The following is a 27105-nucleotide window of genomic DNA, read 5'->3' on the forward strand; positions in this document are numbered from 1 at the left end:
CAGAAGAGTCTATTACTATTCATTGCATAAACTGGAGCTCAAATATAGCCCCAAACAGCTTTTTCATGGTGCATGTTACAGTGTCAAGTGGGTGAAGAGCTAATACAAGAAACACCAGGATTTGCTATACTGTTTTGCAAGCGTAGCACGTCAGGACAGTTATTTTCAAGGGGACAGGTTCTGATTCTCAGTACCCCAGTGTCAATTCAAAGTAATTAATACAATCTTGACTCTAGCCCCTAATGACCAACCCTCCCTAGGGATCCCTCTGTTTGACACCGGTGTTTTCCCACTATTTATTCCAATCATCTGATACGGAAAACACCATTTGAGGGCTCACCTTCAAGACATGGGGCCACATCCTCAACTGGTGTAAATCAGCGTAGCTCCACTGATGTCAATGAACATAAACATCTTCCCTACAAACCAAGTATTTGATTAAGTGCTGGAATGAATTAATGTGAAAACAAATAAATGAGGAGCAGCAGACTGCAGCACCAGTGTGGGAGTTTTCAACAGGCAAGCCTCGTACAGGTCTGATTAGAAACCCACTGAAGTCCATGGAAACAATCATACGGACATCAATGAGCTTCGGATCAGGCCGATAGAATCTGAACTCACAAGTTAATGAGAGATACTGAGCGCTCCTAGGAGACACTGAGCACCCACAGCTCCAGCTGACATCCCAGAGTGTGTTCATTATTATTATTTCTTTGCATTACACAGTGCTTAGAAAACCCAGCTGAGATCTGAGTGCCATTGTGCTAGGAGCTGTACATACTCATAGTAAGATGGCCCATGTCCCAAAGAGCTTGCAGAGATTGGCTACAGAATGACTTCCGAAGGTGGTCAGGTAAATCTACTGGGCCATTTTTAGGGAATGCTGCCAAACCTCTTTGGAAAAAAACAAACAAACAAAAACCTCTCTGTGATAGCAAGAATGACAATCAGAACATAAACCACCCCTTGCTACCTAATCCAAAAGCAGAGAAACAACAGATCAAAACCAAAAAACAAACAAACAGTCACACACACCCCCGCGACCCCAAGTAGAGTTTTCACCCAGAAAGGTCAGAAGGGACAGAGGTTCCATAAAACCCAATAGGGACTTTGCTAGTGCTATGGATTTTATAGGGAAGGTGCTCACATACCACAATGATGGACCCCTATATAAAAGCCTAAGGTAGACTGATAAACTGGATAGAAACATTGGATGTTTGTGTGTGTGTGTGTTTTATGAGCCTGAATAGCATAAGCATACCCACTGGATCAAGGAGTCCACTCACAGAGAAAGGGGCAGTGGATTGAGTAAAATGTCATTAGTGTCCTACCATGGCCATATTGTACATGTCAATAGGTAACGGCTTAGGGCTTACAAAAGTTGATGAAAACAGATGATGTCTGGACATTAAAACAGACCAGTCCCTAAGGCTAACAGTCGTGAAAAACTGCCCCCTGTATTGGAAAGGATAAAATAACTCCAGTTTCTGCAGGATAATAAAAGATGCTGGGAGAATAAATTGGAGCGTGTGGTACCATAAGTTTAAGGTTTCATGAGACTCTTTAAATAACTCTCAGGTAAACAGTTTGTAGATGTATGGGCATATTGAGAATCATGCAGTTTAATTTCCTTTTAAATTATATTGGCCCTGTAAACAAGATTCTGTGCATTTAAGGTTTTGTTGTTGTTGTTCGAGGGTAATAAACTGGAATGGATAGTTAGAAGAAGATGAATTAGCAAGAGTACTTTTACAGTTAATTGTCAAGACTTATTTTACAATGCACAATGCCAGGTGCTATTTCAAGTGCTCCTCCTGCCATGCACTTCAGTCAGGCCCTGTGCAGACACATGTGGGTGATTCGGTGGACCAGCAAAGGGGAGTTCAGACAGAAGAGGGAACAGAAAAATTTAAGCCAGACCAAAAAATGGAATCTGATGGACACCTCTCAAGCTGGGACAATTGCAAACTCCACTTTAGAGACAAAGGGAGCAATTCTGATTTTGGTAACATCAGTGGAAATCAGAAGCAATTGCAATAAACTATCCTGTGTGTAGGAACAAAACACGAGCCATAAAACTCAAAATAAATAAATAAACATTTCAGTTCAAAGTAAGGTTTCTAGCTACTGCCACAGAGCCTGATCTAGCAAAGACTCCTGCAATTCAGTAACTTTCAGTAGTGCTGTTGCTCTCATTGGGATTACTCACAGGTATAAGCGTTCACAGGATCAGACACATCACTAACTTTTTGGGGCCTGATTCTCCACGGCACTGAAACTTGTGGAGTCATTGAGATCACTGACAAATGGGTATAAAACATCATCATTCTGATCTGGTAGCATTTTACAATCCTTTGTGGACGTCTAAACAACACACAAGGTGCAAGGCACTAAGGATCAGATCCCCTTTACTCCTCTTTCATGAGATTATTTTTACAGACAGATTCTCGACATCGTTCTATCCAGTGGTGGCTAATTTACTGCTGACCCACGATCTCATGTAGCTTCCTTTGAGCAAAACAATTATTCAGAAAGAGACCAATTCTGCAACTTTACCTTTGTCTCAACTAAGGTGTATTGTAGAACATGTTAGTTTACCTATATTAACTAACACATTCCAAAGAACTATTGAACACTAGGCAGAATATGCTTTAACATGCGCTAACCTTGGTGAGTTAAAACCTAGGGTCCCACTGCAAGCTTAAACGTAATGATCTGAGCACGCGTTAAAGTATACACTGCCAAGTTTCATATTCTCTGTGTGTATATAAAGTCTGCTGCAGTTTCCACGGTATGCATCCGATGAAGTGAGCTGTAGCTCACGAAAGCTCATGCTCAAATAAATTGGTTCGTCTCTAAGGTGCCACAAGTCCTCCTTTTCTTTTTGCGAAGTCTCCACTAGAATTTTAGACCGTGTAGCGACTGTATTCTAACACACCTTTAAATCTTCGTCAAGACACTTTTCCATTATCTAATAGATCAGTCACCCAAAGAAGAATTAGGATGTCTGATATGCAATCTGATTCAAATTGCTATCATTTTTGTTGTCATAATGAAGATGTTTTCCTTCCCTCACACCCTCCCTTCACGCTTTCTCCTGTCAATTACTTTCAGTAAACACTCTGTCATGGTACTTTTTATTACCTTCAGCACAATGCAGAGGGAATGGGTTCCCATAGCATGTCACGTAAGGAAGTGGTTGCTTAATTACCTGCCAGTTTTATCAGATATCTGAAATCATCATTCATAATATAAATCAACTTCTACAGGGAAAATTAACATTTCATTGAAAATATCATCAGGGTGTTCAAACCACATCAGCTCCCACTCAATTACTGCAAATGTGGGAGAATACTTAATTGCAATTTGCAACTCAAATGGCTGGGTTTTGTTTTGTTTTCTAATTCAGTTTGTATTTATTTTTAAGGCATTATGGTTTAATTTGTTTTTAATGAGTAAAAGCTATTCTTGGATGAAGTCAGGGAAAACACCAAAATAAATCACAGCCTTGCTGAAAGAAACTTGCTTCCAAGAAACTGATTCATAGATTTGCAGATTTTAAGGCCAGAAGGAATCATGGTGATCATTCAGTCTGACCTCCTATATAGCACATTCCATAGGACTTCTCCAAATTAGTTCTTGTTTGACCTAGAGTGTATCTTTTATAAGAATATCCAACCTTGATTAAAAAATTGTCAAGGACAGAGATTTCAGCACAGTCATTGGTAAATTGTTCCAAAGATTAATTACCCTCACAGTTAAAAATCTGTGCCTTAATTCCGGGGTGAATTTGTCAAGTTGCAACTTCCAACTATTGGATCTTGTGATACATTTGTCTGCCAGATTGAAGAGCCCTCTAATTATTAAAATTTGTTTCCATTTTTATCCCAATAAAAAAAATACTTTCCTGTCCCACTTCAATGCTACGTTCATTTCATCAAAGCTTATAGTGCCTCTTTAATGACTATTAACAGAGCTGAGTCGGGAAAAATGGTGGGGGTCGGGGGGGGGAAGGAAGGGCATCATGGTGGGGCGTTTTTCCCCCGAATTTCCGCTCTCCTCCAAATTTTGAAATGTGAAGTTTTGAAATTCAAACGTGTTTGACCAGCGCTGTACTTGGTTCATAAAATAAAATAAAATAAAAAAGGGAAACGATTGAACATTCTGTCAAATAATTGTCCACTTTCCCCCTAATTTCAGAATTTGAAGTTTATCTACATTTTGAAATGTGGAAAATGCTGACCAGCTATAATTAAAGACTAGTTCATTGGGGGAAACTAGTAGGTTAGAGGTGTAGGAATATTCAGAGAGTCTCCCAAGTATGCATCAGCATGAGGAGCTCTTCCCATGTCCAGCCTTTCCTGCCACTAACTCAAACTTCTAACATCAAACCTATCCCATCACTGTTATGAATCATTATTATTGCTATTGCTGTTGTACTGTGGTAGCAGCTAGAAGTCCTGGACAGGACCGTCATAATGCAGTAGTACCTGGAGGTTTCAACAAGGTCAGGAATCATTGTACTAGGCGCTACGCAAACACAGAACAAAAAGACAGTCTGCCTCAAATTGCTCATCTTTTTAATTTCCCAGTCCCTAATGGATTTCCCCTTCTCTTCATTATTGGCCCCTCCAAGTGCCTAATATAGACATACCGCTCTCCTCAACTCTCTTTTGCATTTCTCCCAGCCCTTACCGGGGGCTGCCAAAAGAGAACATCATGGCCTGCCTGTCAGCGAGGGAAGTTCTGTAGCTGCCTGATCCAAAGCCCACTGAAATCAATGCGAATCTTTCAGAGTAAGTAAGCTCTTAACGGAAGAGTCTGTCATTCTCTGTGCGTTTGTGCGACTTCTTGACAATGGCTTCTGGCCCGGCTGAGGCCTTTAGGCTCGACTGCACTATAAACCATCATCATAATCCCCTGGGGCAAGCTGATCCTCCACGGCTCCAGTGAAGTCAGCTTGAGCTGCAGACCCTCAGCCCTCCTGAAAATCAAGCCCTGAATGTTTACATAGCCCCTCAAAGATTAGATTAAACTCTCTCAATACAATGTTTTATTTTGGGGAGACTGCAAGGGGGAAAAAGTCCACAGACCTTTTCCCTAAAGAAACATGATTTCTCTCACTGCCCTATCTGCACACACACTGCACTGACCCCATTGACTAGCCATTGATTTTCTCTCTATATACACACACACACACACCCCTGTTCTTTTTCTCTCTTTCCTCTGTCTTGTTACCCTGCCAATGACACACACAGTAATTTCAGTTGTAGGATCAATTGACGCGTGAATTCCTTTGCTAGGAGATTATTGCATGATTGCCTGGTGATCAGGCTGAGATTCAGAAATCATTAACTGGGCTCACCCCATATTCATGTTGGCCACATATAACACAGAAACTATTGCAATGCTCCATTATTTAAAGGGCCACTGTCAACTGATTTTTCTTTAAATTCCATTTTCCGATACAGTGCCCATTCAATACTCTGTGCTGATCTTCACATCAAAAGTTATTGTAAGGCTTCTTCTACTCCCCTGTTTATGTTTAGAAGGATCTTTTGGGCTTGATGCCTCTGAGCATCACAAAACATGCTCAGGTCACCTCTTGTCCCCACACCCCTTTCTCTCTGTGCATACACCTGCCGGCTCCTGGCTAATTCTTCTCTTTCCATCTCAGCCACCTTGGTTGCTGCTATTACTGGAAATCATCCTCTCGCAGGACCTGGGAGAACTGTGGACACCATTAATAAACCAGTGCTGCTGGGGGGGCAGATGATTTCTATGCGTTCTATGGCCAGCTCTGGCACTGACCTGCTGCGTGACTTTGGGCAAGTCACTTCCCCTTTCTCCTCTCAGAACATGTGTCTGTCTTGTCTGTTTGGATTGTGAACTCTTCAGGACGGAGTGTCTCTCTCATCATGTGTTTGTATAGCATCTAATGGGGCCCTAATTTTAATTTGGGGCCATTAGAGTGTACTGTCCTGTAAACAAACAATAATAAGGGTTGTACTCAATTTGCTTCCGAATGCTCAATGTCAACAAATGAGGTGGGGAAGACCCCAAATTCTCAAATCTCTTTCAGTTTATAGCCATCTTAGAGGTCACTTGTAATAATGATGGGTGGAAATGTTTCCAAGGGAAATAGGATTTTCAAGGTGCTGGGGATACCTGAAAAGCTCTGGGGCCAAAACTGTCCATCTGCCGTCGTCAGCGTTTGGTGGTGTTCACCCCTGAAGTTGATCTTTTGCAGCATGACTGAGGGCCTGATCTGTAGCCCACTGATGACAATGATTTCAGTAGCGTTTGTGTCAAGCGCTGTGCTTTATTTTTGCCTGCCAAGAGGTCAAGCCTAAAAGCATGAACTCTGGCAGGCATTATGTGAAAAACAGTATTAGGATCGTGGCCATAGCAGCACTAGGAAAATTACCATCACATGCAGTCTTTCAAACAAGACGATCCCCCTTTCTGAAGGATATGCTTTACTTCAGCTTCCGGGGAAAATTCTGCAGCCTGTGTATACAGGAGGTCTGACTGGAGGAGCACAGTGGTCCTTGTCACAAGATGGCTCCGGTTTTACTTCTCTTAATACTCTTGTAAAGAGTTACGCTCATAAGTATCTTTACTCCTAGGAGTAATCCCAGTAACTTCTCTGTGTAAATCTTTACAAGGTCAGCTTTCCCCCTTAGAAAGTAGGGGTACAGTTTGAGGTGAGTCATGGCAGTCATCTCACAGAATCAATGCTTCATCTTCTATGTAAGTAAAGCAATATTTTATATGTTAGGGACAAGAAGTTCTTCTAATATGCTTTTGCTTCCCTTCCTAAGCTTCTTTTATTCCACTTTTCATTTCGCAGAGTACTTTGCATGCAGCTGATCACTGTAAATAGCTCTTGGCAGATTCATGCTGGTAACAACAATATAACTGTATGAAGGGTGATTTCATATCAAACAGGAAGCACGACTTTTAAACCCCCAGAGCATACCTGATTTTAACCCAATCTGACAGACTGGTGTTACCTACCCAACATCCCATGCTGTACAACCACCAATATTTCTGCAAGAATTCACAAAACAAAGTTGTGTGCATATAAAAATGCAGATATATAAAGATACACATGGAATGATCCTTGGCTGATGTGAATCACCCTAGCTCAGTCAGTGAAGTGATGATAATTTACACAAGTTGAGGTTCTGGCTCATACTTCATAAGCTCTTTTTGGGATGGAATTATCTTTCTATTCGACATTGGTGAGGCCTCATCTGGAGTACTGTGTCCAGTTTTGGGCCCCACACTACAAGAAGGATGTGAATAAATTGGAGAGAGTCCAGCGAAGGGCAACAAAAATGATTAGGGGACTGGAACACATGACTTATGAGGAGAGGCTGAGGGAGCTGGGATTGTTTAGCCTGCAGAAGAGAAGAATGAGGGGGGATTTGATAGCTGCTTTCAACTACCTGAAAGGGGGTTCCAAAGAGGATGGCTCTAGACTGTTCTCAATGGTAGCAGATGACAGAACGAGGAGTAATGGTCTCAAGTTGCAGTGGGGGAGGTTTAGATTGGATATTAGGAAAAACTTTTTCACTAAGAGGGTGGTGAAACACTGGAATGCGTTACCTAGGGAGGTGGTAGAATCTCCTTCCTTAGAGGTTTTTAAGGTCAGGCTTGACAAAGCCCTGGCTGGGATGATTTAACTGGGAATTGGTCCTGCTTTGAGCAGGGGGTTGGAGTAGATGACCTTCTGGGGTCCCTTCCAACCCTGATATTCTATGATTCTATGATTCTATTGTATGTACAGTGCCTAAATGCAGTGGGATTCGAATTCCAAATCAGGGCGCCTTCATGCTACCGTAACACAAAGAATAAGTTACAATAGAAAGGTACCACTGAGTAAATTACTGTTCATTAGAAGTCATTTCTGATATGGCTCTTTCCAAGCAGAAAAGGCAGCAGAATCCCCGTCCCACGCAGCTCAAACTCTACATAGCCACGCAGGCTGGAGTTTTTAAAGAAGCCTGTGGGAGTTCAGGGCCCAACTCCCACTGAATGGGGCATCTAACTCCCTTCGGTTCCTTCAAAAAATCCCATCCACACGAAGTAGAGGGAAAGGATACAATGGATTAGTAAAGTGATCAAGTTCATGATCTGTCAAATCCTTGTACTAAGGAAGGGGGGAGAGGGAAGAAAGCATGGGAGAAGGGAACCCCTCTGTTCTAATCCTAAACACTGACTCTCCTGCTGTGACCCTGAGCAAGTCATTGCAGTGCCTTAGCCTCAATATCTCCATCTGCAAAGGAAGAACTGCCTCCCAGCCAAGTATCCTATGCAACGGACCACAGTATCTTCATGGTTCTCCCCGACTCTGTCCACACACAGCCATACCTGAAGAAGAGATCTATGGCCAGGATCCTGTGAAAATTTATGCATGTGTCTACACTGTATACTGAGTCTGGGCTCTGATTTGAGGTTTGAACCCAAGCCCCACTTCTGTCTACACACAAATCAGCCTGACTAAGATCAGCAAGCACTCAGCACCACAGTCCCTGGATCGTGATAAAGGGGACGGTCAGAGCTCGAGTCCAGCTGTGACTTGGGTCTAAGCCCCATCATTTTGCAGTGTGGATGCAGTGCAAGGCACAGATCCGAGTCAGATGGTCTGTGTAGTGCAGTATGGACGCATTAGCATAGCGGTGAAACTGGGTCCACCAATAATAAGTCTAGGTTTAGAATGCAATGTGGACACTCCACCATGGGTTTGGAAACACTGAGTCCACAAGCCTGGGTCCAACAACCTGGGATTACAATGCAGCGTAGACATACCTTGTGAGGTAAACTTGCTTTACAGAGAAAGACTTAAGAAGGTCAGTCTTTTTTGATCATCAAAAATAATGTTAACAGGTGACTTGGCCACATCTACAGGTTTTCTATGACAGGAAGATTTCTGATAGCAGCGGTCTCTTTAGTCTAGCAGACAACAGCATGAAACAGGCAGTTGTGGCTAGACAACACCTCAAACTGGAAAATAAGGTGCAAATTTCTAAGAGTGAGGGTTATTAACCCCCAGAGCCACATTCCAAGGGACTTGGTGGATTCTCCATCGCTAGAAGCCTTTCTGAATGACATGCTCTAGTTTAGTCAGAGCTTATTGAGCTTGATATAGGAATTACTGGGTGAAATTCTATAGCTCGTGTTATGCAAAAAAATTAGACTAGATGATCATAAGGGTTTCTTCTGGCCCTGAATTCTTTTAACTTTATGCAAGTGAGAGTAGCCCCATTAACGTCAATGGGTTTGCTCCTGTAAGTCAAGTTACACATGTCTAATGTTCGCAGGATTGGGGCCCAAATCGATACGAGTTATCCCAACACCTCCAGTCTAAATCCTGGTGCCTCCATAAAGGCAATGGAGGAGACTGCCTTGAATGAGAACAGAATTTGGCTCGTGGTACCATTCCAGAAGTCTCGTAATCACTAAAGCACTTGGTTCTTAATAGAAAGCATTTCCCCTAAAGAGTAATGTGCCAGCATCTCTTTTGCTCATTTGCATTTAGATGGCAACTAGAAAATATTTTCTTTGCAGCGTAGTCATCTCCCAGTTCTTCTCCATTTGAATATTTCTGCCCTAATTAATGTCACTTAGTGTGAAATATTATTCCGTATTCCGCACAACAGTTGTAAATTATTTACTTGTAAAACATGTTGACTTTTCATGAGTTGTTTGTACAGTAAGCATTGCACCATCTAAACTGTAGGGGGAGAGAAAAATCTATCATTTATAATAATACTCAATAGGAGCTTTACCACATACATTATATCAATTTTTATGTCTTACACAAATAGCTGAAGCCATTACTTTGGATTTGTATTTTCTGAAGGGAATTAGAAATTCACTGGTACCTCCTGCTTCTTTTACTACGCCTCAAAACTTACACAATTCAAAGGTGTTTTGGAGCTTGCTTTTTAAGTTGCTAATTACAACAGTAACACATTAATAAAATATCATTTTATAACATTAGTCATTAAGAGTACTATTTACATGAAGTAAAAATCTCATTTGAATTTAATTTAATCTGTCCAGCCTAAGCAACAATATAGCATCTAGTGCATCAAACAGTAGTCGTATTTAAAATTATGGCATGTTTCACCTACCCTACAGGGTTTACCTATAGCGAGTTAAAAAACACTAGATGCAGCTCATTTTCAATAAACTGGAACAAATTTATTTTGTTGTTTAAGGATGTACACATTTCCCCACCTAGCAAAGGCTATGCACACTTGAATATTAATTATTCTTCTCATAAAAACGTGAATGACACATTCACAAAGAACATATTTATAGCATTCGTCATCCTCAGCTGTTTTATGTTTCTTGCATATTTATGTCCCTTCAGTACTTCTGTACCAGGGTAAAAATGACATTGCAAAGAGCACAAGCACATGTCTGTCAACTATAATGCCATGGATTAAGCCTTTCCCACAACACTGAGATGGCGTTATCCTGTGTGATGGGTGATCTGCGTACAGTGATGGATCTGAGGCAGTTTTCCATACTAATGTTAGGTCTGTCAGCTGCTTCGGGATATCTAAAAGCTCATCTAAAGCTTTGAGGTGAAGACTAGGGTCGACAATTCTGCTCCTCATGCACAATGTATCTTTTGACCACAAGGGTAAAGCTAGTCTGTGCAGGAGACAGAGTTTTTGCATGCCGGGGGGGGTGGGGGGGGGGAGCTGTGAGAAGAGGGCTGGTCCAAGTCTGTGAAACCAGCTCCTATAGGGACTAAGGACCACCACAAAACTCACCATCTTCCACTCTAAGTACAATATGTGCATCTGCAAGCTAGCCTGTTAGGTTCACAATATAAAAAGGCAAAGTCATCCTTATTGGATATAGAGGGAGCCATGCAAAAAATCTGCAAAACACATCACACAAGGCTGAAGTTCAGTTCAGGGGAGGGCAAACTGTATACCCAGTTATTTTATTTCAGAAGTGCTTCAACCCATCACCAATGTAAAGTTTATCAATTAAATTATCATTAATGCACCTTTGAATACTGCTTCCTCATTTAACGTAAGACCATAAGAATGGCCATACTGGGTCAGACCAAAAGTCCATCCAGCCCAGTATCCTGTCTGCCGACAGTGGCCAATGCCAGGTGCCCCAGAGGGAGTGATTAAGTGATCTCTCTTCTGCCATTTAGGGCCTTATATTTAATTAATTAGTACAACAACATTCAACCAAGACCAGGGAACATATTTTTGTTCTGTCTGTACAGCACCTAACACAGTGGGGTCCCTGATCCTAGGTGCTCCGATGGTATAAATAAATAAATACATACATACATAAATTATAATTCTATGCAATACATAATGAGAGACATTCTGTCGTAGATCCTCAACGGTACTTTGAAACCAATGCGAGTTAGGTACCTACATACTTTTGAGTTTCTGGATCTCCCTACCTAGAAGATCCATCACCTCTGTATTCGAGATCACTGAAGTCATTGGGAATCTTTCCATGAAGTCAATGGGCTTTGGATCAGACCCTAGCTACCAATCACGTTGTCAGCCACTATAATGCAAAGCGGAGGACAAGAAATAAATGAATTTAGACAAGAATCTTGAGTTATGATGGGGGGGGAGTTATTCTATTAAAAAAGGTTTTTGAAAACTATAAAGAAAGATTAGGGGAGACAAAGATTTTTGTTTTCCTCCCCACAAACAGGATGATTACTTTTCTTGTCAGAAGTAATTGTATTGTCAGAAAAGCCGAAGTTGTTTCAGTCCCTTAACTGGCTTTGAAGAGAAAGATAGTAACCATCAGCAGTCAGCTGTTGTTCTGGAAACATTCTAAAAATGGTAATACCTGATACAAAGAGAAAAGACAATTCCACAGAATATCTGGCTTTAATTAAAGAACCTCCAAGGGCTATGTAAAATGTTTACTTAATTTTGAAGGCTACATTCAGAAACATGTTATTAGCACTGCTCTCCAGTGAGACAAGTGGGGGGAAGAATATCTTTTACTGGACCCACTTCTGTTGGTGAGACAAGCTTTTGCGCTCATGCAGAGCTCTTCTTCTGATCATCTTCTTCTTCTTGTGAAATGTACTCAGTGTCACAGCTAAATACAAGGTGGAACAGATTGTTTAGCATAAATAGTTAATGCACATTTCAAGGGAGACACTGTGACATTGCTATTTATACCCATGCTAGCTGGATGTACAATGGCTGCACTCTACACACCAGCATAAATGTTCACACACCATGAAATTAAAATATATACAATTTCTATAGTTTAAGAGAGAGATCTGCAGACCTCCAGATAGCATGGCTCTGAAGCTAGGAAAAGCAAAGCCTCCCTTCCAAAAGTCTGAACTCGCTCACGCATGCAAGGGTTTCATGATAATCAGAAGCTGCAATCTGTCATGGATTTTCTTTTCCCCTCTTGGTTTCCAGAATGGCCTGGGTTGTGATGCTGTTACTGAAATGTGTGGTATTGGTATGAATGGCAAAGTGCCTTTTACACATGCACTCGGGGAGAAGGGAGAATAAAGGAAGGTTTGGGGCTTCTCTTTATTGTGATGAATGATAAACTAACGTAGTAAACTCAGCCCAATGAAACACTGCTATGGGAATTTCAGATACACAGCATGGGCCCAGCTTGCCATCCTTGTTCACCTGTGTAACCCCACTATAGACAATGAGATTTCTAGCCCGCGTCTGGATTAGTCGACGGATTGGGCCCTAAAACCGGCACACACAGGAGAAATATGCTGTTGTATACGAGCCGTTTAAATTACGCTCCTATCCTGACTTCAGCTGGGAGGCTGCTTAAGTGCATCAGGAGATGGATATGGAGAGGACAACACAGCTATTAGCGGGAAGACATTAGAGAATGCTGTGCTCCTTTGGAGGAGTCCACAGGCAATTAGGAAAGCCCTGAATTCTCCACTGTGGAGTTCTTTGCATTTCTCTCTTATACATCTGGTGCAGGCCACTGTCAGATACAAGATACTGGGCTAGATGGACCACTGGTCTGACTCCATATGGCAATTCCCACATCTCCTCAAATGACACCCTGCAATTCACAAATGAAGCAGAATTTTGAATAGCCATCACTGCACCTATTTACAAAATGGTCCGGGGACAGTGATGGCATTTGACAAACATGCTGCCTGCAGCCCATTTGACTGATTCCAAAACAGCCCGTTTCCTGACCAGCTTCATAACATAAGTGAACAAAAAATCTATAGAAGTCCGTATACAGTCCTCACCACCGTAGTTTCTCGGCACCTTCCAGAAGTGCTTTAGGAGACGTGAGAAGTAAGAAAAATGCATTCACTTTGGTGGCTTGATTTGTGTTATTGAGCATTGGCCTGTAAATACACCAACCCTCCTCATAAATTCAGAATTTCTATCTCAGAACTCAGCCAAAGAACCTGCTCTTCTAGGCACACCTCCTCTCAGCTGGAAGAAACCACCACCCACTGATTATTTTGTCTCCAGAGATAAATAGTTATGCTTGATGTAGAAATGGAGGGTTCTTAAGCCTCCTTTGCAACTCCGCTCTTCTCTGCCCAGATTCCCCACATAAGTTAGAATTAACCTCTAACTTATGCTTTGCTGCAACAGCCTTTGAGGCCATTTCATAGCTGAAAACAACCAAATTATGTGTTCTGGTCATGCTCCTTGCATCCCTCACATACATGTCCACATTCTCATTCAATTTGTGAAGAAGGGTAGAGTAAAGCCATTCCACTTTCTCTATGTCACCTGGTCAATCCCATCACGAAGAAGGACTGGGTCCCACTGGTTATGTGGTCCCTTTAGTGTGACAGATTGGCAAAAATGAGTGCAACACAGCACAGAATCCAAGAGTACACCTCAGATAGTCACTCAACATTCTCAGGCCCCACCTCTGCAACATTTCACCTGAACTCTGAGCAGAGTTAGGAAACACAGTGGTTGATAAATATACAACAGTCTACCTACCCTAAAGCTTACAACCTTTATCCCTAATGAATCAACGCCCTAGAATTTTAACACAGGTCCCATTTTTGCAAGTGTCTACAGGACCAGCAGATAGACAGAAATTGGCCCATTCAACCCAGCTACTTTTGTAACAGAATTAGGACTAAGCACATGAATGACATCTCACAGAAGTGTATGGCATTTAGCATATGGAGAAGCCATTTGATATTTACCATTCCATTCAAGCACTCTGTGTCAAAATGTTTATTCTAAAACTTCAACACAAGGCAAAAATATCGAACCTGTGGCCCAAGATGAATCACCAATACTTTTAGTATTTTGATCAATACATCTGTCTCCATGAAATACGGTGGCAACAAAATCTGTGTTGTCTTGATATAATCATCAATCATCAGTGAAACACTATGGTTCAGATATAAGCTTTTCATTTACTTGAAGCTTTAAGAAATGCCTTTGGATTCATGCTGTAAGTTAACCTATTTTGTCTGTCACAACTGGTAGACATTTAAAACAGCTATATATTCCCACTGAGACTTAAAACACCATTTGATCTAATTCTGCCTGACATTTACCCCTCGTCCAGAAAGGGGGTTAGAGGTCCTAAGTGTCTGCAGTGCAATTAGCACTGAACCAAAAATTTCAGCCTGATGAATAACAGTTTAGATTCAGGGTCCTCAAAAATTAACGAACAATGTCCCGATGAATATACAATTCATTCGGAATGACACTGGATGGTTATTTTCATATTCTTATGCTGCACGTTCCTACACTCATCTAAAGGACATGATTTAGAAATCAATTTCAGCTACAGTATGTCCAGTTTACGATTTAGATATAAACAACATTACAGGTACATGAGCTTCCTATTATAGCCCAGTTAATTTATCAGAAGACAGAGTAATGCATTAACCTATGAAATGTCACAGTATTCAGATCCATTGTAGGTATTAAGAGGAAATGGCATGTTGGAGGATAGTAGGACTATGAACTATAAAGAAAATAGACAGAAAAAAGTGATTTCCTTTTGCAGTGGAAAGTAAATATTTGAGATAACGGAAACTGGTCAAGCGGTGGGCGAAAGATCCCATTTAGAAAAAAAAGCTTATTCATGAATATTCTTCAATACACAAAGTCAATAAAAACAAGGAAGTTTGCTCTTGTGGTAAAGATTGTGGATTGGGGCTCTTGGGGTCTGGTGTCCATTCCTGGCTCTGCCACAGACTTCCCGTGTGACCCCAGGCAAGTCACTTAGCCTCTCTGTGCCTCAATTTCCACCCCGCCATCTGTAAAACTGGGATAATATTACATCCTTTCCCCATTTTTTGTTTGTCTTTGTCTATTTAGACAATAAGCTCTTCAAGGAAACTGTGTGGTTGCTCAGTGCCTACATCAATGAGACCCCAATGTTGGCTGGAGCCTGTATGTGCCAAAACAAATAGTAATGTCGTCTTAGTCTCTGCGGAAGGGACATACATAATCCATGCTCTGTGACGTACTGATTAAATCTTCATAATAATAAAAAACATTTTAATAATTCATCTCAAATTCTCAATCCCTTTGCTAGGTTTGATTTATTTCATTCTAAAATGCTTTGCAGAAGACCCTTATATGGGATATAGCTGCGCTTGTATATACAGCATCTGAGCACTGCAGAAGTGACATCTCAGAACCCATGTTGAAACCTGGTATCACAGGCACCGATTCCATGGGGGGGAGGGAAGTGGGTGCTCAGCACCCACTGGCAGCCCTGTGGGTCAGCGCCTCCCCTTCCCTCCCACTTGCTGTGATCAGCTGTTCCGTGGCGTGCAGGAGTTTTTGCGGGGAGAGGGGAGGAGAGGAGCGGGTGTGGAAAGAGGTGGGGGAAGAGGGTGGAGATAGGGGATTGGAGGAAGGGTGGAGTGGGAGCAGGGCCTGCAACAGAGCAGGGGTCAAGCACTCCCCGGAACAGAGTAAGTCGGCGCCTCTGCCTGGTATATTATGGGTTCACTGAAAAAACAAGTCTGGTGGTCTACAGTCAAACCTCAGTCTTGCAATGAGCTCAACAAATAACCAACTGCAGTCAGTGGGCTGTGCACATTCCCAGGGTTCTGCCCACGTGGAATCCATTGCAGGTCTGGGGTCCTAGTTGGCAGTGGACATCTGTTTACTTTACACATTGACCGTTTAATTCCTAGGCTTCAATTTCTGTCTCTTTGTTAACTTTACTTTTCACACAAACAGCACACAGTCACACCTCTGATCTTAATGCAGACATACCGTGAGTTCTTTTAATAGGTTCTTGTGAGGCACTTTGTTACAGGCTTTCAGACAGTCTGAATAAATTGTGTTTTCCAGGTCTCCTCTAGCCACTGTTATAAGGACTTGCTCAAGAATCTTCCACTGGATTAGAAAGAAGTGATTCTTGTGTGAAGAAGCAGTCTAGCATGGGTTGTCCCTATAGACTGATAGATTCCAAGAAGGGACCATTGTGATCATCCAGTCTGACCTCCTGTATAACACAGGCCATAGAACTTCCTCAACGTAATTCCTACAGCAGATCTTTTCCTTAAAAAAAAAATAAAAAAATAAAATCCAATCTTGATTTTAATCTAGCTATGATGCCAAATTGAACATAAGATGGTGTTAAACAAGAACAAATTATTAGGCTCTTCTCAATGGCTGGGGATTTACACAAATCACAGTCACATAAGATTGTGCAGGAGGATTGAGGGTCATCAAACTGTCCAGGTCTAGGATGTATGGGTATACATCTTTGCACGTCCTATTCACCACTGTTTTTTTTAAGCAAACCATTAAAGCCCTAAATGTTACTTGCCTTCTGCCTTTAATGAGTTATCTAGTTACTTCTCTAGTTTGGCCTTCAGCCGACACTCTGCCTTACAGGCCTCAAAAAAAGGACAGCTTCATTAACGTGTCATCTAATAAAATCCAGCAATTTACAATTTACAAGTTACTAAAAGTGATATTTCAATCAAACCAGAAGAAAAGATCAGTACAAACAGCTGTGGCAGTGAAGGGAAGTTGAAAGCCATTATATGATTTACCACGCATCAGTGAGCAAGCTACAACCCTCAGTTATTCCATTCAAGCAGGTGATTTTTTTCCCCCTGTTAAGAAAGCCGCTGCTTCATTGCTGATGACCCAGAAATGACGTCATTTTTGCTTTTTTTCCCTTCCTGCATATTTACAAGCCAAAAACGAGATGGGGGTAAAAAGTCACAGACTGTCTCTAAACCATCCAGGCAATAGTCGCGCTACTGTAGGATTAAGTGAGCATCCAGTGGGTCTGTTCTAGTTAATGGCTTCTTGCCACTTCCATTCTATCAGGGGTTCATGATCCGCTGTTTTAATTGGCACTGGAGTGAAATTTGGCATATGAGTTACCGGACATAGGTAGATTTTGTATCCGAAAGGAACCTGTTGACTCTATCATGGCCTGGTCCTGCAAAGACTTACAGATAAGCTTAACTTTAAGCATGGAATTAGTCCCACTGTAGTCTATGGGACTCCTCACATTTAAAGCTGTGTGTGCATCGGTCTTTGCAGAATAGGGGTTTTAAAGGTGTTCGGTTTTAATATTCTGGTCATTCTGGATTGTGGTTTTCTAGAAAGTACTTCATGATCAGGACTCCATTGTACTAGGCATGGTTTCTGCCCTGATAAGCTTATAAATTACAATCTAAATGGAAAAGACGAAGAGTAAGCAAAAAGAAGTATTCCTAGTTCTCCTTTTAGAGGTCAAGAAACAGAGACATACAAAGATTAAGTGGCGTATCCAAGGTCACCCACTAAGTCTGTGGCAGAGCTCAGATCCGGAGAGTAGAGCCCTGTGTTCACCACAAAATGCAACAGGACACGAAATAAAACAACTTATAAAAGGAAAAACTTGCCCCACAGTGGTGACTCCTGCAGCTCTTGTCCCACAGGGTTGGGCCGGGCTCTCTCTTTTGGCGATTCAACCTAGTACTGGCGGTCACAGCACCACTCAGGTTTGTCATGACAGGAAGGCATCCAAGCCATTGTGACACTGGCTCATGTATTTAGATACAGAAGTCCTAGGTTCAATACCTACTGCCAGTGACCCACCCACAGGCCTGATGCTAGAGTGCTTTCCTGAACAGGGATATTGTCCCAAATGAGGGTGATTCTTACCTATTGCAGGTCGCAGTCTGCAAGGTGCTGAAACATTAATGTCATGTATTAATTCTAATAAGCTGAGGTTAGTTTTTTCCTTGCAAGCAATCCATAGAGGATCAATATATAAACAAGTACATATGTAATATTGCTTGGCTTGGGAGACTAATTTTATTTCTCTACCTGTCATTTAAGATGACATAGCTCCCTAATAGATGCTGATAACAATAAGTGAAATGCTAGAACTGGGACCCTTTTCTAGTTCACTGAAAATAATTCAGTTGATAGCTTGTTCTCTTACAAGTGGCAATTTTCCAGAGTAGGCAGGAAAATTAACCTAGAGCAAAATGCCATCCTGTAATTGCTGACATAATTATAAAATATCAATTTATTTTGTTTGTTCTTTGTCGTTCAGCTAATCTTATTAATGCAGTGTATACATCTCGCCTTTGGGCAAAAGTAAAGGACCTGACCACGTACAATTTTCTGTCTTCCAAGTAGCCTTGAATTAATTTCACCACTGACAGGTAATAACATTTTTGAGAAAGATGGAATAATAAAGGAAGTTAATAAAACTGAGCTGTGTTCGGAATAAGTTCACCAAAAAAAAAACTGAGCCACAGCTCAACAGGAGCACTCGGAAGATGCCCCTCTAGTGTCCCACGGCGTCTTTAAAAAAATGGAGCTCCATTTTTCTTCCCATAGCAGCCACATTGTCCCCCTCTCTGTCCATTTATTTGGAACAGAGGATGTGACATTAAAAGCGATTTCACTGTAAGATGCTTTGTAATATGAATAATCTCCCAAGACCTCTTGATTCAAAGCCCTTTTTGCAGTTAAGCAACACTGCTTGAAGTTTACATTTTGAACAGCATTTCACAAAGCACAAGGGAGTCACAAAGAATCATTTTTGAGAATGTAACTTGAAGAGAATCATGATCTGTTTACGGAAATTCCATGAACAAAGAAGTACATTATTTCCTCTCCTTTAAGGACCAGCTTGGGAGATTGTTAATATGGAAGAGCTGCCGGGAAGCATGTTAAATTATTCAAATACTTTGTCACTTCCACTTGAAATAAGTCGCTCTCTCTCTCCAACAGATTCCTTTCTTATTAATACAGAGACCTGCATCTTGGCTTCCAAAAGTAGAAAAATGCTTCCATGCCCATGCAAAGAAACAACGTCCAGCTTTGAAGCCAGGACTCTCCTACTATGCAAGTCGCCATGCTCCTAACACATCCAGGACATACACCAACAGAGAAGAAAGTGAAATTCCCTGTGGGTACAAATAGATGCCGTTCCATTGCCTTCCATGGAGTTTGGCCCAATTACACCAATAAAGAATGTGTTTGTTAGCCAGGTTGGGAGGGGAAAGATGTCTACAGTGCATTCAGCTAAAGGTGAGCCAGCTTTTATTAACAATAGGGATCTCTATTACACCAGAGTAATGGACCTCAGTGGATTTCCTCTGAATTTGAAGTGGTGGAACTGAGATCAAAATCTTTTTTATCTAGAAAGTGGCTTTCATTATTATCCTCTCAGGCTCATAAACTGAACCTTTACCATGTAACATACCCAAGGAAGTCACAGTCTCATACCATTTATTTGTAAGCATCAGAATCATTTCCTGTCCCAATTACGCATTCAAAAGGAGGAAAGATTCACTCGCTACCCCAAGTATACAGGGCTGCAGCAGCAGATTCAACAACCACTCTGTAACATACAGCACTCACCCAGGTATTTGAATGTGTGCTGGATCAAATGTTCTATTCTGTAAATTTAATTACAGTACTTAGCACAGGAAATTGCCTGTTGGATTATCCTATCCAGAATCCTCAACAAGAAGTTGAGTGTATCTGTGAAAGTTATGAAACAAGGACAGGAACATGCAACAATTTGAAGATGGCATAATCATGAACTACTTCTTGCCTATTCTATAAGTAGACTGGAAAAACAGGGAGCTGAAATATATGGTGACTGACACCTCTCCAATAATAGATCTGTCAAGACATATATTTTCAAGGGAGAGCTTTTCCACAAGCATTTATGGGATTAATCACAACTACGGTTGTATAAAACCACATAAATCATCAATCATTAGCATCAACTAATAGAGAGCTTATTGTTTTAGCAGAACAGAGAATCCATCAGTATCGAGAAATAGATGGATCACTGGATTTCAATGTTTTAGGACCAGTGAGCTTGATACAATAAGCATGTCTGGAAATCTAAAGCTTCTGTCTAATACTGTCAGTACATACCAGACATACTGCACCTCTTATCTAAATTAAGTAATCCCAGACCAAGCTAGTATTTGGTTGGGAGACCTCCTGGGAATCTTGGGGGCCCTAGTCCAGGAGAACTAAGTATAAACAATGAAAGAAAATGTAAAGCTTCCAGGACCTCACTTCAGGGCCGGGTCGTGGGCAGCCTGCGGGCACAAAGTGAGCTGCTCAGTAGAGGGGCCAGGCCAGATCTGGGAGGGGGGTGAGGGGGTGAGAGAACCTGGATTTGTGCAGGAAATGGCCCAACTTGATTATCATGCACATTGTGTAGAGAGTTGTCACTTTGGATGGGCTATCACCAGCAGGAGAGTGAATTTGTGGGGGGGGGGGGGGTGGAGGGTGAGAAAACCTGGATTTGTGCTGGAAATGGCCCAACTTGATGATCACTTTAGATAAGCTATTACCAGCAGGACAGTGGGGTGGGAGGAGGTATTGTTTCATATTCTCTGTGTGTATATAATGTCTGCTGCAGTTTCCACGGTATGCATCCGATGAAGTGAGCTGTAGCTCACGAAAGCTCATGCTCAAATAAATTGGTTAGTCTCTAAGGTGCCACAAGTACTCCTTTTCTTTTTGAAGTCAGAGTCTGTCACCAAATTGAGAGCATGAGGTGAGAATGGGGGTCAGGCTGGGCCAGGGTCTTTCAGCAATGTTTTTAAGTTGGAGACAGTAAACCTGGATCAGGATCAGGAGTCGAGCAGAGGTCAAGATCCAGGAGCCTAGGATCAAGGTGAGGCTCAGTAAGGAAAGACGAATGGGACTAGAGGTTTAAAACAGAAGCACAGCAGAGGTCTGTGCTGCTCAATCAACTCCCAGAAATGAATTCCTGGTTTATATGGGCAGAGCCAGCCAAACAGAGAATCACAGAGTGCTGTCACTCATGCCTCTTAGGGCGGGACTTCCTGCAGAGCTTAACCTCTCTGTGGTAATCCTGCCTGGGCCAGTGGTAGTGACGAAGAAGCAGCGCCGGCCTTGAACCCTGCAAACCCCAGTTCTAGGCCTTTGGGGTTTTTACATCTCACGAGCTTTCAGCTATTACCTCCTCTCACAGAAAGATGGGAAACAACATGAAACTAACCGTCGCTGTGAAATCTAAACCACTCCCCCCGCCCCTTCCCTAGAGGCAAAGCAGGACATCTGACATTTAGCATTACCAATAGTGGTTGGTTTTGCCTTTCACAAACCCCAACTCCCAACACAAAAACTTGAAGCCATGGCTGATTATATCTGTTTAACACGCAGAAGAAGCAGTTTTCTAATCACATGGGGAAGATACATCATTCATCCCACCTCTTCCCTTTCTCTCCCCTATGCTCACAACATCCTGTTGCATCATCTGGCATGTCGTATGGTGGGGTGGACCCTGCAGCATTCTACTTTGGCTGGTTCTGAAACCTCTCGACTCCTCCCAATTCAAGTAAGACACACTGGGTAATTCAGACAAAGCTGAACTGGACTACTTTACCCAGCATCAGTTTGCAAGGTCAAAACCTGACATGAACCTCTGAAATGAGTGGGTTTCATGATCTAAGCCCAGTTTTGAATGCAAAAGTATCCACATAACAAAAGACCATCCACATCAGGATTATGATAACTGGCAGACTTGATGGTAGTCTCAGGAGAGGGCCAGGAACTGAATGGTACATAGATGTGGACTTACCTTCTTCCTCCTGGAGATGGTCCTTCAGGTCACACCGGAGTGTCATTGTCAACACAGTGCAGAGCTAGGCTGCTGGATTAGAAGTCAAGACACCTGATTTCCAGAGTTCTAGCCCCAAAGCATTTAAATGAGTGCTTACATCCATCCTTATTCAATAAGGCACTTAAGCACAGGCTTAAAGTCAACAGATGTTTTATGTCCCACTGCAATTACTCAAGCATGTGCTTCCTTACTTTTCTGAATAGGGATGCACTACTGACCTGGAGCCTCTATCTCCAACTTTGCCATTAGCTCCCTGTGTGACGTTGGGCAAGGCACTGCCTCGCTCTGTGGCTCAGTTTCCCCATCTCCAAAATGGAGACTTATGTTGCTTACCTTCCTCGTGAGTTTTTTGAGATCTACGGCTGAATATTATAATCAGTCATTATTACAGAATCTGTAAAATACAGATCTACAGAAACAGCTTCATACGACAGGGCTCTCGGACTGAATCTTCAGCTAGCAGCTGAAGTCCCTTAAATTATTTTTCTGTAATTATATAAAAAAAATTGAGTCATCTGGAAGGCTTTGTTTGCTAAACTCTGAATCTCCAGAAAACTTCATTCAGCAGCAGCAGCAAGCAGGAGTTTCTCTTATGGCTTCCAATTGAGATAATATCACACATTGATCTTAACTCATACAAGTAAATCTGAATAGACATGTTTATATCAAAAGCAATTAATTGTACCTCTCAAACCATATAACTTGAAAGAGAGTTTGGCGTCTCAGAAAGGAAAATTAAATTTATCATGCTATTAACTTAAAAGATAGAAAAAATCATCTTATTGCTAAGTTGCCAACTTTGATCTTTCTGAATTGGTCTGAAATACATCTTTCAAAGCAAAATTAAATATTTATTTTCTGTATGTGCACTTGCTTTTAGCAGGCTTTTATATTTCCCCCTGTTAGTCTAGCTCGCTTCCAACAATTTACTGCCATCTCAGGATTGCTGAATAGAGAACACAATATAGAAATGGCAGTGGTTTAAGCAAATGCTCAAGACTTAACTGCTCAAGATGTCTGAATTCCGTATGCTTTCTGCTTCACCTGTGGCCTGAATGTGCTGAATTGAAAAGACTGAGCCAACCCCTGTGCCAAGAGGTCTGCTCTCCACAGAAAGAACAGGAGTACTTGTGGCACCTTAGAGACTCACACATTTATTTGAGCATCCACAGGTGTCCCCTAGTGCCCAGGTGATGGGGCAACAAGTGATCATCTGTGACTCAGCCCTCTGGCTGGGACACAAGCGTGTCTGCCCCTTCTGGCGTACGTAGAGTCTGCTGCTCAGCAAGATGCTTCAGGCTTCACCCAGTCAGAGCCCAACCATGGGGACTTTCTGGGATATGGGGTCTTCCTAGTCCTGAGTCTCTGGTATGTGGGAAAGGCTTTTTGCCTCCAGCCCCTTCAGGGCAGCGGAATCCAGGCCCACCCTCTCCACCGGGTTCAGATCCAGGGTCCAAAAGGTAGGCAGCTGAATCCTGCACCCTTGAGTACTATGCGACTGCCTCCCGGGATCACTTTCTCCCAGCCGCCCCACACAGGAGGGAAAAGTGAAGACATGCAAACAAAATACACCAAAGATGAAATCTCCAATTTTGCAAACATCCAGAGTCCTTTCCCCTCAGCATGTCAGGCAGACCACCAATAGTCAGAGGCCCTGCTAGCTGAGTGTCCCACCACGGTCCTTTGGAATAACTCCAGCAAGTAGTTCTGTGGACCTCCACTGCTTGCCTGCCGGTGAGCTACTCTGCACTGCTTTAAGCTCCTGCTCCAGCCTCTGCATTCATTGAGGGTGTGGTGGGGTGGAGCCACCTGGGCCCAGAGCAGCTCCTTAACCTCTTCCTTTCCAGTGTGAGGTTTGTACTCCCATTCCACCCGGGTACATACCAACCTCTTTCTAATGTGTACACCGCCCCTTGATTGTCCTGTGGACCAACTCTCCGCCCATACATCACCATGCAGGCCACACCTCTTCCCACTCTTCATTATAGAGCATTGCTGAAGCAACTACGGCAATTCCACCCACGGAAAAGCAAAGTCTCCATAATGCGATTTGTAAACAAGCTAGGATTCCATAACCAACCAGCTCTCCATAGATCGTCACCAGCACTGGGCTAAGGACCAGTTTGGGAACCACAAGTATAATCACAACTCCACAGAATGTTGATGATCAAGTAGCTAATCCTGTTGAATTATGGTGACATTGCTCTTCTGGAATCTGTCACTTGTAGCTAACTCTTTTTTCAGTATTATTTACTTAAAATGTCTTAAGGTGGAGAAGGTGCTTTAAATACAAATAAGGCAATCCTGGATGCCCGCAGTTGGGCACTTATATACACACACACGTTTAAGTGCCCAACTTTGGGCACCCAGGACACACACACACACACACACACACTGTCTTATTTGTGTGTGTATATATATATCGGGCAGAGGGAAGAGAGAGAGAGAGAGCGCACTGAGTAAGTGACCTGATTTTCAGAGATTATGAGATCCAGAGAAAAGATTTTTCGAAGGCTCAAAGAGGTGTTAGGTGCCCAGTTTCCAATGACTTCAAAAGGAATTAGATGCTCAGCTGCCATTTGCACCTTTGAAAATTCTCTCCTCTAATACTTCATTATTGATATTACCTGAGCACCTTGGAGTCCCAAACGTGGATCGGAGCACCATTGCTCTAGGTGCTGTACAAATGTAGAACAAAGACACGGTCCCTGCCCCAAACAGCTCACAATCAAAGTGCTTTAACCGAGCTTCTCCTACCTACATATGGGCAAAATGTACATGGATCTAAAAAGGAGTCCCTTGCACCTTGGGAATATTGGAATCAAGGTAACTCTATGGATTTGAATAGGAAATGTTGATCTAACCTGTTAATTCAAAAATTTAAGTGAAAAACCAACATTTAAATACTCCATTAGCTGCATCATCGTGGCCTGGTACTGCAGTTTACTATGTATGTTTTCTTATACAGCATGTATCACATTAGGGGCCGGATTCACCCACTCATTACACCTGTGCAGAGTTAGCATACAACTAGACTTGGAAGGATCAGATTTATCGGTAAATGTCAGTAAATGGAGACTTCACCATACGCACACAAACTGACGAAAAAAATATTTCCATCAATGATAAGCAAAATTTACAGATTAACAAATGAAGAAAAATGCTTCTTAAGAACCTATTAAAGGATATTTACTGTGCATATTTTGACATGCGATGTTGACAATTTGTGGTGTAACAGTTATAAAGCTTTAACTTTTTGAACCTCAGTCTACGGTCATTAAATGATTTTTTATCCAAACCACCCTGTTGTCTGACCCCCATAACTTCCCACAACTGAGAAAATGTAAATAAAAATGGGGAAAGATGCTTAAAAAATATTGATAATATTCATCAAAATGATAAAAAAAATACAAAATGAATTCTGCCAAGCCTCTGTGGAACTGTACCACTCTGTGTTGGTACTCCAAATGTGCACAGATAGGAATGACTGCAAGTCAATGGAGAATCAGAAATTAGATAAAAATGCATGTGAAGAAAATGTTCCCCGTTGCGCTTTGTTTGGGTATTCAATGGAAGTCAAAAAAAAGAATTCAAAGACCAAAAGCAATATATGGAGATCAACTTAAAGGAACTCATGCATCTGGAAGGTATCATCTGTGCAACAGGGCCCTGGTCCAGGGGTCCATGTCCCACCCAAAGCAACTCTTTAAGGCTGGCCTTTGACGGGAGTTGATTCCCAGGTGGCCAAGTGACAGGATTATAAAGGCATAAGGAGAAGTGAGTAGCTAAGGTAGAAGGAAAAAGATCAGAGAGAAGTTGGCTCTCTGTAGGTCCCAGGCAAAACTTATAGGGAAAGAAACCTAAAAGAAGCAAGAACTTGCTCAGGAGGAAACTGTAACTAGGGAGGAGTCTAAAAGACTGAGAAGAGAGCCATGTGAATAACTAATTTTTTGGTTAATTAGTTTGGGGTCAAATGGAATGTTCCATTCAAGCTGAAAGGTTTCCTTTATTTTGAGGGGTTGGTTAATGTTTTTTTTTAAATAACATCAAAGCAAAATTCTACAGGAGAAGTCACTTCAAATTGAAAAATCAAAACATTTTGGTCTGGAAATGTCAAAAAACTAAATATTTTGATTTTTTTTCCCCCAGAATTTCTTTTTTTCAACCTAAACCATTTGGAAAATGACAAATTGGCAAAATGTTTCGGTCGAGCCAAATCTGCATTTTCAGTGAAAAAAAAGTTTTGTCTGGAAAATTTCACCCAGCTCTAACTGGAAAGCCCCGAGAAGCAGGGCTCTGGAGAGGCTGAAGCCCTGTTAAAGGACTCTTGAGCAGGGTAAAAGGTTGGAAAGACTTGTGGGCCTAGGGAAAGCGATAGAAGAACACTCACACAAAACTTTCTAAGTGAATAAACGAGACCCCACGATGGAAGAGTTAATGCAACAGTGCCAATAGTGTAATAACTTGATTGGGAAGAAGGTAAATCAATTCCATAATGGCAAGCCACAGGCAGTGTAAATCCAATGTAAAGCCCAGTTCTGCATCACCTTCAAACTGCTCAAAAACAGTTGAGAGCTACTACTCTTTACTTCAGCAGCTTGCATGCGTCACCTTGACTTTTCATGAATTGCAATTATTTTCTTTTGATATATATATAAAAGGAATCAGTTCTTCATGTCTCAGCAGGTTCAGCCACCCCTTCTAAATATATTTGTTCTTCTATTGTACGGATGATTATATATTTCTGATCAGCTGTGAGTTCATGCAATATGCTTCAATTTGCTAATCTGTCAGACAAAGTGATTGCAGACAGAAATACCCCCTCCCAGCTGCCACACAGACAAGTAATGGAGCTTTTCTTTCTTTTTACTCCTCCACAAATAATTTATATGGATGCCTGCTATTGTCAATGAGAAATCCTCTTTCCTGGTGAACATTCACCTGTAGTATAGATGGAATAGCACTGTAACTCACTGGCCCAGACTGGCCAACAGT

Source organism: Lepidochelys olivacea (assembly GCF_965140295.1).
Source record: "Lepidochelys olivacea isolate rLepOli2 genome assembly, chromosome: 26".
Lineage (NCBI taxonomy): Eukaryota > Metazoa > Chordata > Testudines > Cheloniidae > Lepidochelys > Lepidochelys olivacea.